Source organism: Emys orbicularis, chromosome 15 (genome assembly GCF_028017835.1).
Source record: "Emys orbicularis isolate rEmyOrb1 chromosome 15, rEmyOrb1.hap1, whole genome shotgun sequence".
In the NCBI taxonomy this organism is placed as follows: domain Eukaryota; kingdom Metazoa; phylum Chordata; order Testudines; family Emydidae; genus Emys; species Emys orbicularis.
The window spans coordinates 5321322-5332840 of record NC_088697.1 but is presented as its reverse complement, the minus strand read 5'-3'; the positions used below and the strand labels follow the sequence as shown (position 1 = coordinate 5332840).

General features: G+C 50.0%; 1 pseudogene; it reads right to left on the bottom strand.

Moving 5' to 3' along the window:
* Positions 1 to 224: 224 nt before the first annotated feature.
* LOC135889514 (zinc finger protein 3-like) lies at positions 225 to 7717 on the bottom strand (annotated as a pseudogene).
* Positions 7718 to 11519: the final 3802 nt, after the last annotated feature.

Here is an 11519-nt window from a genome sequence, read left to right as displayed (position 1 = left end):
TGGTTCCCTGTAGGAAGGGAACACTTGAATTACTCACAGGACAGTGGAGTTGATAGAAAGGACAAATGGGTCCATCTCAAAACAGGGCGAACTGCAAAAGGCCAAAATGGGCCACTCATCTGGACAAGCTGAGGGATAACGGTGCTGCAAACAGTTCAAACAGCTTTAAAAGTTACTATACGGGAATCATGAGAAATATTAAAGAAAAAAAAATATTGATAGCCCTAGAGGTTTTTATGGTGTTGATCGCAGTTGCAGATTCTCCAATTGCTAACATGGACTGAGTGCTAAGAGAAGGTATTCCCACTCTCACTACTTTCATAGGGTCTCTCACCTTTATGGATTCTCTGATGGGTAATAAGGTGTGAGCTGCGATTGAAGGTTTTCCCACACTCACTGCATTCATAGGGCTGCTCTCCTGTGTGGATTCTCTGATGTCTAATAAGGGTTGAGCTGCTGGTGAAGCATTTTCCACACGCACTGCATTCATAGGGCCTCTCCCCTGTGTGGATTCTCTGATGTTCATAAAGGGCTGAGCTGCTAGCTAAGCTTTTCCCACACTCACAGCATTCATAGGGCCTCTCCCCTGTGTGGAGTCTCAGATGCTTTGTAAGGGCTGAGTAGTCACATAAGTTTTTCCCGCATTCAGTGCATGTATTTTTTCTCTTCCCCCTGAGGATTTTCTGCTGTGTTGTGGTTTCCTTGAGGCTCTTCTGAGTTCCCCAACTGGAAATACATTTACTCACTTTCTCCCCTGGCTGGCTTCCTTGCTCTCTTTCTGGTCTGTGCTGAACCTCACAGGATTTTCCCTGCTCATGACTCCTGGACACATTCCTATTCGATCTTTGCCATAATGCTCTGTGTTTATCCACTTGCTCAACATTTTCCTGCTGAGAATTCTGCTCCTCTTTCTCACATACCATTGCATCACCTGCTGTGATAGAAACAGAAACCTCAAACAGGGATGGAAAGGGGAAGACCAAACCAAAACAAGTGCTGGAGAGAGGTCAAATAAAAATCAGAAACTGAACTCCCCCAAACTTTCCCCCCAAATAGGAGAGAGGAGGGGATCAATTCAGCCTTCACATCCCATCCTACTTTGCAGGGGGAAGGGAGGAAGCTACTGCCTGGTGTCTGCTAGGATCTACAGGAAGCCATGAGCTATATTTACCCTGAGGATACGGCCCCTGCTAGGGACAATAATGAACTGAGACAGCTCCGAAGGGCTTTGTAGGGCATTCCAGATGTTTCCTTCAGGCACTTAAAGATTCTGAGTTGGTTCAATGTTTCCTCACCTGTGTAGGGAGCGCTCAGGATCTCTATTTCCTCTGAAGCCTGGAGATCTGGGACCCATGGCTCTTCCCCTTGTTCCTGCTGGGAGATCACATCAGGTCTGGAAACTGGAAACCCTACTCAGATGAAAGAAAACAAAGGAGTTCAGGTGATTTCATAAGACTGTCATAAAAAACATTCTATTAATTTCACTTCAGTGCTTAGTGTGACCTGGTGTGCCTGGGGCAGTCCTCACTGAAAATGCGAAGGTCAGGGCAGGCTAAAAAAGGGAGAGCAGATGCTCCCAAAACTGGTGATTAACACTGAAGTTAAACTCACCAACCAGTCACAAACTGTGCTTCTGATCACCCTAGGGTTACCATATCTATGAAATAAAAAAAGAGGACCCTCCACGGGCCCTGGCCCCGCCCATTTCCCCAGCCCCAACTTCGCCCCTTCCCCACCCTAACTCCGCCCCCTCCTCCCTCCCACTCCCAGCCACGGGGAAAGGGCTGCCCGAGCGCTACCGGCTTCACGGTTTGCCGGGCAGCCCCCAGACCCTGCGCCCCCGGCCGGCGCTTGCCCAGCGCAGCTGGAGCCCGGGAGGGGAAGCGCCCAGCCGGGGGCGCAGGGTCTGGAGGCTGCCCGGCAAACCGTGAAGCCGGTAGCGCTTGGGCTTCGGGCAGCCCCCTTGCCTCCGGACCCTGCGCCCCCAGCCGGGCACTTCCCCTCCCGGGCTCCGGCGGCGCAGGGTCCGGAGGCATGGGGGCTGCCCGAAGCCGGTAGCGCTCGGGCAGCCCGGCTCTATTTAAGAGCCGGGCTGCCCGAGCGCTGCCGGCTTCGGGCAGCCCCCATGCCCGGCTCTTAAACAGAGCCGAAGAGTCAGGGGAGGAGCAGAGCCGCGGAGGCTCTGCTCCTCCGCTGACTCTTCGGCTCTGTTTAAGAGCCGGGCTGCCCGAGCGCTACCGGCTTCGGGCAGCCCCCGTGCCTCCGGACCCTGCGCCGCCGGAGCCCGGGCGGGGAAGTGCCCGCCCGGCGGCTGGGGTCCGGAAGCATGGGGGCTGCCTGAAGCCCATAGCGCTCGGGCAGCTCGGCTCTTAAACAGAGCCAAAGAGTCGGGGAGGAGCAGAGCCGCCGCGGCTGGAGGCTCTGCTCCTCCCCTGACTCTTCGGCTCTGTTTAAGAGCCGAGCTGCCCCAGCGCTACCGGCTTCGGGCAGCCCCCTTGCCTCTGGACCCTGCGCCCCCAGCCGGGCACTTCCCCTCCCGGGCTCCGGCGGCGCAGGGTCCAGAGGTATGGGGGCTGCCGAAAGCCCGTAGCGCTCGGCTCTTAAACAGAGCCGAAGAGTCGGGGAGGAGCAGAGCCGCCGCGGCTGGAGGCTCTGCTCCTCCCCTGACTCTTCGGCTCTGTTTAAGAGCCGAGCTGCCCCAGCACTACCGGCTTCGGGCAGCCCCCGTGCCTCCGGACCCTGCGCCGCCGGAGCCCGGGAGGGGAAGTGCCTGGCCGGCGGCTGGGGTCCGAGGGAAGGGGGCTGCCTGAAGCCCATAGCGCTCGGGCAGCTCGGCTCTTAAACAGAGCCGAAGAGTCAGGGGAGGAGCAGAGCCGCCATTTTCCCAGACATGTTCGGCTTTTTGGCAATTCCCCCCGGACGGGGGTTTGAGTGCCGAAAAGCCGGACATGTCCGGGAAAAAGAGGACGTATGGTAACCCTAGATCACCCACACTGGTTATCGGGAAGCTGAAAAAAGAAATCACACAACTCCCTTTATTGCATTCCAGTTCTCTGACTCCCAATCAGCACCTAGGTCCAGTACAGTGAAAGGTTATTTAAAAACTCTGCTCACATAAAAAAAATATTCTTCTGACCTGAGTCAGCCACATTACTCAAAATACCATGCTGCCAGCCAATCCTTTAGCATCTAAACTAAAGGTTTCTTGAAAAGAAAAAGAAAAAGAAAAGAGTTGTTAAATGGGAAAGCAGTCAGATACATTCAGAAATCTATATATCAGGTTCTTAGCAGTATTGCTGAGTTGCTGGCTTGAAAGTCCGTCTGGAAGGCATCCACAGCTTGGATGGCTCATTCAGTCCTTTGTTCAAGGCTTCAGTTTGTAGAGAAGTTGCTCCAAAGATAGGAAGAGGGATTGAAGACAAAATGGAGATGATGCAGCTGCTGTTTATATTCCTTTTGCCATATGGCTTGTACTTCCTGACTCAAGAGGTGTATCCCCTTTGTCCTTTCCATAGGTTCATTGTATAGCTGATGACCCTGGATGGGCCACTTAACAGGCTAGGCAGTGTTGACACCAATATGTCTGGGTGTGTCACCCAGAAACACTGCACAAGTCTGGAAATGCAGATCTACCCTACATATCTGTAACCCACAATACAAAGGTGATACAAACAGAAACAAAATCATCATACTTGGAAAATCATAACATATTCACTGATACCTTACATGGCATATCTAGCATGATTCATGGCAATGTTATCATATTGGTATTAATTATAAAATAATACTAATATAAAGTGTCTCACAATTCCATACAGTGTCACACTTAGTAAACCAGTGAATTCCCAGGACCAGCTCTCTAGGTCCTTGAAGATGCCAAACACTGTGCTTATGAGGAATTGAAATACCCACATATTTGTTGGGAACACACACAGACAGACACTGTCAGTCTGTACCCCTACGTTCACTGTTCTAGAAAATTATGATCAATTCTGTACATAGTCTGGCTTGTGAGGTATCATTTGAAAATAGAATCTACTGAATATTATCCTCCTGCTAAAATGTGTAGCAACACTGTATGTAAAGCTCTGAGATTTTACTGTATACTCTGGTTTCTCTTCAGATCGTATAAATCTTTCGCCTATTACTGAAAATGTTACAATTCTGGGGAACACCCACAGACCGATTCCTCAGAGACAGCAAGGCAAACAGCTGGTCAAATAGCCATTCTCCAGCAGGGGGAAGGTGTGAAGAAGATATTTACATTCCATCAGAGGGATCACTTGAAGCTCATATCGACAACAGACAGCCTGGCACCATGACTCAGCTGAGAACTGCAGTTGTTTCTAGTACAAAGGACTGAATTTTAAAAAGAGGTGAGGAAAATGCTTGAGACTCTCTCTCTCCCCTTTCCTTCTGCTCATGACAACTCCTGAAGAACTGAACTTGGGCAGCAGGGGCAGGTTAGGGGGTGTCCTGGCTGAAAGGAAAGCCAGCCTGTCTCAGCGTATGGTGAGAAACATTTGATCTGAATCCACTTTAGCTTGTTAAGTTAGACATTAGCTTGTGTTTTATCTTGCATTTCTTTTGTAAAGAATTCTGACTTTTATGCCTCATTACCTGTAGTCATTTAAAATATTTTTGTTTGGTAGTTAACAATTTTGTTTTATTGTTTTATCTAACCAGTGTGTTTGGATTAAAGTGTGTTGGAAACTTCATTTGGGATAACAAGGCTGGTGCATGTCATTTTCCACTGATGAAATGACAGACTTAGTATGAGCTTGCGTTCTTCAGTAGTGAGCTGGACAGTTCAAGATGCACATTTCTGGGGGAAAGTCTGGGACCAGAGAATTTTCTGGCATTCTCCTGTGGGGTACTGTAATTCATGAGTCGCTGACTAGCAGCTGGGAGCCAGTTACATGTTGGAGACTGTGTGTTAACTGCCCAGGTGTGGCTGTTCTCACAGCAAAGCAGTGTAAAAGGCATCCCAGCTTGGAGAACTGAGGGGAAACAGCTGTTCAACAGTCCAGACTGTTCAACAGTGCACAGACACTCAATTTCAAAGAGTCTCCTAAAACACAGAGAAAGTAAATCCATGTCTCAGAAGTTGAAGACTCCAGACAGAGGGCAAGTGTCCCTGGCACTGCTTCTTGCTGACAGACAGGTCCAGAGACAATGAGAGAGTCCTGGGGAAGCTGGGAACAGTAAGCATGGCCTGGTGGGGTTCAGTGGAGAAAGGGAACAGGAAGGGCAGGGATATTCCTGAATGCAGGATCTCAGCAGTACTAGATGTCAGGACAGCACATATTGCAGCCCATTGGAAAACATAATCCCACCTATATATATAAAATGATGGGGTCTAAATTAGCTGTTTCCACTGAAGAGAGGGATCTTGGAGTAATTGTGGATAGTTCTCTGAAAACATCCACTCAAGGTGCAGAGGCATTCAAAAAGTGAACAGAATATTGGGAATCATTAAGAAAGGGATAGATAATAAGACAGAAAATACCATATTTACTCTATATAAATCCATGATACGCCCACATCTTGAATACTGTGAGCAGATGTTATTGCCTCATCTCAAAAAAGATATATTGGAATTGGAAAAGGTTCGGAAAAGGGCAAAAAAATGATTAGGGGTATGGAACAACTTTTGTATCAGGAGAGATTAAAAAGACTGGGACTTTTCAGCTTGGAAAAGAGGCGACTCAGGGGAATATGAGAGAGGTCTATAAAATCATGAGTGGTTTGGTGAAAGGAAATAAGGAAGTGTTATTTACCCCTTCTCATAACACAAGGACTAGGAATTACCAAATGAAATTAATAGGCAGCAGGTTGAAAACAAACAAAAGGAAGTATTTCTTCACAAAACACAGTTAACCTGTGGAACTCTTTGCCAAAGGATGTTGTGAAGGCCAAGACTATAACAAGGTTCAAAAAAAGAACATGATAAATTCGTGGAGGATAGGTCCATCAATGGCTATTAGCCAGGATGGGCAGGGATGGTGTCCCTAACCTCTGTTTTCCATAATGTGGGAATGGGTGACAGGAGATGAATAACTTGATGATTACCTGTTCTGTTCATTCTCTCTGGGGCACCGGGCATTGGTCACTGTTGGAAGACAGGATACTGGACTAGCTGGTCCTTTGGTCTGACCCAGTATGGCTGGATTTATGTACTAGGAAATCTAGTGAGTCCAGTGTAATGGGAGGGAGTAGGAAAATCCCTGGCTGTGGAGAACACTGGGAAATTAGAAGCTATAATTCAGGAGCAACAAGACTTTAATTAGTCTGGAAAAGCAGAATGTGAAAAGTAAGAATTGGTGTCATGTGACTTCAGGAATGAGGGACTCAAAAATCCAAGGAGTCTGCAGAGAAGAGAGATTGTTACTATTACACATGGTGATGGGGGAGCAACACTCTCCATGTCTCTGGAAGTTTCACTACCAACATAAGCCATTTTCACATGCTGGGGTGCAACCCAGACCAGTGAGGACTTGTGTCACCTGTAATCCTGGGTGAGATTCAATTCTGACTCCAGTAGCCTGCTTGTTACAGTCCAAGCACATTCTGGTTTGGGTGGAGAAGGCTCAAGGTTTGAAAGAAGGCCAGGGGTAGGAAGCTTCTGTTGGTTATGCTGGACCTAACTCCCAGTTTTACTTGTGCAAACAGCAGATATTTGACACTGTGCGATACTGCTCCTGTGCTCTGTTCCCAAAGTGTTCTGAAGCAGGGGAGGGTCTCTGGCAGTGTGTGTGTCACTGGCATATTGGGGTGAAGCTGAAACTGGAGAGAGTAGAGATGGCATAGTGGGGATGGCATGAACCTTATTTCTTCATTTCCCCTTCCAAGAACCTAAGGGACAGGAATCCTTACCCAATGAGGTCACATTCTCATAGTTCTCCTGCATGATGTCTCTTTAGAGGGCTCTCTGAGTGGGGTCCAGCAGAGCTCACTCTTCCCTGGTGAAATACACAGCCACCTCCTCAAAGGTCACCGGCCCCTGAAAGAGCAAGAGTCCAACACTCAGTACCAGCTGCCACACTCACAGCCTCGCGGTTCGTGGGGGAGAGGAGCCAATCAAACTGAAACTCAGGATGAAGGGACAAAGAGAGAGTCCCTTGTCTCTCTCAGCAGATCCATCACACACCTACTAGCCACAGACTGATACAGGAGATGGAGCCCATAGCAAGGTCCATGGAGAGCTCCCTGGTAGGAAGCCCAACACCCTCCTCATTGTGAGGAGCTGGATATGAAGGGAGGGAAATCTCCCCTAAACCTGACTGGTGGGTGCCCCCTTCATATCTCACAACAGCGGCTGGTTAGTTGGGTCAGGCTCCAGTACTATGAGTCTGGTGAGTTTTCCTAGCCCCATGTAGGTGGGTTATTTTCTGTTCCACAAATTAGAGCATTTCCACCTCTGAACCTCATGGGTCTGTTCCTAGAATCTAGGCCACTTAGTAAACAACTCCCAGCAGGTTTGCCACACCCTGTCCTCCTCCCTTTCTCCACCCTGTGCATTTCCTGCCCTGCTCCAACCTCCAAACCACACTGTGCAAACCTTCCCATCGTCAGAGTATTTGCTGTCCCTCTTCCTCTTGCAGGAAACCACCAGCAACCCCCCAATAATCCCTACATGAACAGGCTCCTCTGCAGCCATTTCTCTACCCTGTCCCATGGGAGGACGGGATGAACTGGAGCAAAACATGGATGTCATTCTGCAGCCTGTCTGGGTGAGAAGGGCAGTTGCGGAAGTTTCAGAATAGGCTTTAGTTAATTTCACATCACGCTTCCCCCAGGCCAGTGGTCCCTAATGTGGTGCCCGTGGGCGCCATGGCACCCGCTGGGGCATTTATGTGCGCCCGCCTACTGACAAGGGAGCACCCCGCCGCCGAAATGCCACCGAGAAGCGGCAACGTCAAGAAGAGTCGCTGCCGAAATGCCGCTGCTTCTCAGCGGGATTTCAGCGGCGACACCTCTTAATGCTGATGCTTCTCAGCGGCTGCTTGTCCGGTGGCCGCGCTCTTCGGCGGCTAGTCATCAGGCACCCGCCACACTGAAAAGGTTGGGGACCACTGCCCCAGGCCCTTTCCCTGCAGACAGACATCCTACATTCTGCCAAGGTGATAAAATGCTTTATCTCTTTATTACCGTGTATTCCTGGCCCGTCTTGCCAGGCTAAGCCAAAAGACACATTTTTAACCTCCCTTCTCCCTCCCCCCATCCCATAACAAAGTCTCTGAACACAAGGCTAGAAAAAAACAGAACCAAAGGAGTCACTTTCGACAATTCCCTCCGACTCTGTCCCCATGGCAACCACACCCCAGCAGGAGGGATATAGAGTCAGGAACTGGGTTTTCCTCTGTCTGATTCTCATCTTGTCCACAGGAAAGTGACTCTACTCAGGGTGCAGTAATACATCTGTCTGGGGAGGTTAGAGATCTGGAAATATGTCTTGAAACTGTTCTCTCCCATGGCCCCTTTCAGTCTCTCTTTCTCCTTCTATCTCCTTTTCCCTGTCCTCTCTCCCTGCCCACCTGATAGCAAAGTCCCATTCCTGGGTTGTTTGCTCCCCCATGGCTGGATTTGCTCCTGCAATTGCTAATGGGAGGTGAAATGAGCAAGGGGGGGGGGGCTGTTTGTGTAGAGTCATTTTAATGCCAGACCCCAGCATTTTCCCTTCATTTATTTTAGTTACCTGGAGTCTGTGGCTCAGAATTTAGTATTAACAGGGCTCAGGGCTGCCCTAGGGGGCTAGTACCAGCTGGAGAAAGTCATCACCTGGGCCGGGCAGAGAAGAAGCTTTAATTAAGGTCACATCCCAGCACAGAACCCCCACTGGGGGAGCAGCAGCTGCTAAGCCTGGTCTCCCAGATCACAATGGAGGCTGCAGCATCTGACACTGGAAGCTGAACCCCAAGATCCTGAGCAGAGAGGGACAGAGCGTTTGAGCAGCCTTCCCTCCTTTAGCTCTCTGGGGAGAGCAGCTAATGAGAGCCCCTCCTCACAGGGAGAATTGCTGATCTCATTTGCCCCACTGTCCATCTGGAGTCACTCCTTGTCTTTCCATGCAGTGACTCTGGATTAACAATGGTCTCAATGAAACCAGATTTCAGAAAGAACGAGTCCAGAATGCTGTGGAATAGAGCACTGTGTGGCAGTGCTAACCCCCTTCGCACCTCCCTCACCCCTCAGATCTAGGACAAGGACTGGGGGGCATGAATTTTCCCAACAGAACCGGAAGTTCCTGCAGTTTTCAAGAGGGGAGAAAAGCAAAATCTGTGATTTCACCTCACAGTGTTTGATAAGTGGATAGAAAGTCATCACAGTAACTGGGCGAGGACGGGGACTGCCGGACAGTGCTTGGAGCCAGGATTCTGGCACAAGCTGATCAGGGAGAAGGAGCATGGTTAGTAGCAGCCCTCAGAGCCCCCAGCCAGGGGCCCCCAGACATCCCCCCAGTAACCAGAGCCCAGATACCCCAGCCAGGGTCCCACCAGATATTCCCTGGTACCCAGCCCCCAAAGTCCCTGGCCAGGGACCCCAGATACCCCTCAAAGCTCCACCAGCCAGAAAACCCCCACCAGACCTTCACTGCCAGGCTGGGAATGCCAAAGGTTCCCCCCCACCAAGAGCCCTCAGCAGCCAGGGGCCCCCCGAAGGGACCCCCCACTACGAACTCAGTCCCTCCCTGCTGGAGGGCAGGCAGGCAGTATCTGCCATGCCATTTTCTTGGGACCCCCTCCTCCCCACAGTGGGACCCCCTGATGTTTTACAGCAGGACCCCTCACTCTGCTTGCCCGGCATCCCCTGACCTAGTGCTGGGGATCCCCCCCCCCCACACACACAGCTTTGTGCACTGGGTGAGGCAACGATCCCAGGAGCCAGCGGGGGAAGCCCAGACAGAGCCCCTGGCACAGCACCAGACACCCTCTAAGCCCCTGCCCCACCCACCCCCGCTGCTCTACAGCCAACAGGCCCCCAGCAATACCCACCTCCAGGCCACAGGGCTGGACACATAAGAACCACCCCCCAAAACCCCAGACCTCCAGAACCCACCAACATGATAGGGTATCCCCAACCAGTCACCCAGAGGCCTCCCCCTACCACAATGCCCCTTCAGCTCCAGCTGAAATCTCCCCAAACAGACCTCCCCCCCCCCCGCAACAATGTTACCTCACAGTGTCTGATAAGTGTTTAGAAAGTTATCACTGCCCCCTGCTGGCCAGTCACACACGCAGCGGGAGCCCTGGGGGATGCTTCTTGAACAGGAGAATGGAAGGCCTGGAGGGCCAAAGAGGTAAGAAATTTCCATGCCCTGTCACTAGCAAATAATGGCCACCATGGATTCACCCCAGAGGTGGCTACATCTTAGCACTGTGGGAAGCAGCCTCTCATGGAGACCATTTGTCATGGGGTTTGGGATACTTCTGGACCGACGCTGCACTCAGAGAGACCTCCTCATCCCATGCTAGTTGGAGAAAAGAAAAGGGCCCAGCCAACTCTCCCAATACCAGCTGGGACCCACTGATCCCCCAAACAGGGGGAGGCCTCTGGCTTTGATGTCTATTGAATATGTGGCTGGTCTCTTTCATCGGCAAACATTTTAACAGAGATAAAGGAGGGAACAAATGATTCTCAAAGGAGAGGGGAAAGATGATCACTGGGCAATTTAACCCCCTGCAACATCCAGGATGGAGAACGACTCAGGGCAACAGGTTCCCTCCAAGGAAGGAGATGTAGCTGGGATTTAGAAACATGGGGAATGGCCCCAAACCCGACAGAATTTTTAATTGACATTTGATAATGACATAGAAAGAGGGAAAACCTGAGATTTGAGATCAATGTTCAGAATGAATGAGAAAGGGTGGAAATCTGAGGGATTTTGGATCCATTTTTGCAAATTATAGAGAGGAAAGTGGAAAATCAGAGGGATTTTATATCAGTTGTTGATAAGAGGTAAAATCTGAGTATTTCACATCAATATTTGATAAATGAATAGAGAGGAAATGGGCAACATTTGCAAACATTTTCTATCCATGTCCCAGAATCTGAGAAAAAGTGCAAATCAGAGATTTTCATAGTAATTTATAATGAGAGAGACAGGGGAAAATCTCAGGGCATATTCAATTAGAAATAGACAACTAGAGAAAAAGTGGGGGCAAATGTTTAGGATATTTTATATGACTCTTTGAGATTTGCAGAGAAAACGTGTCACAAACTATGCAACTGATACCATGAGAGAAAAACACCAAGATCTGAGGGGATTTTATATTGCTATTAAATAACTAGAGGGAAAAGGGGACTGGATTTTATATGAGTGTCCAATAGATAAACAGAAAGTGATGGTTCCCCCCACTGCCATCATTCACATGGGCAGCAGAGAGACCTTTGAGGAGCTGATTGAAGAGGGCAAGGGAGGGGGAGAGGGAGCTGGAAGACTGGGATTGGGAAACTGGAGTCTGGGCATTTCCCATGGGGGACATGTGCTCCTCCCTTCCCCGCCCTTGCAGAGAATG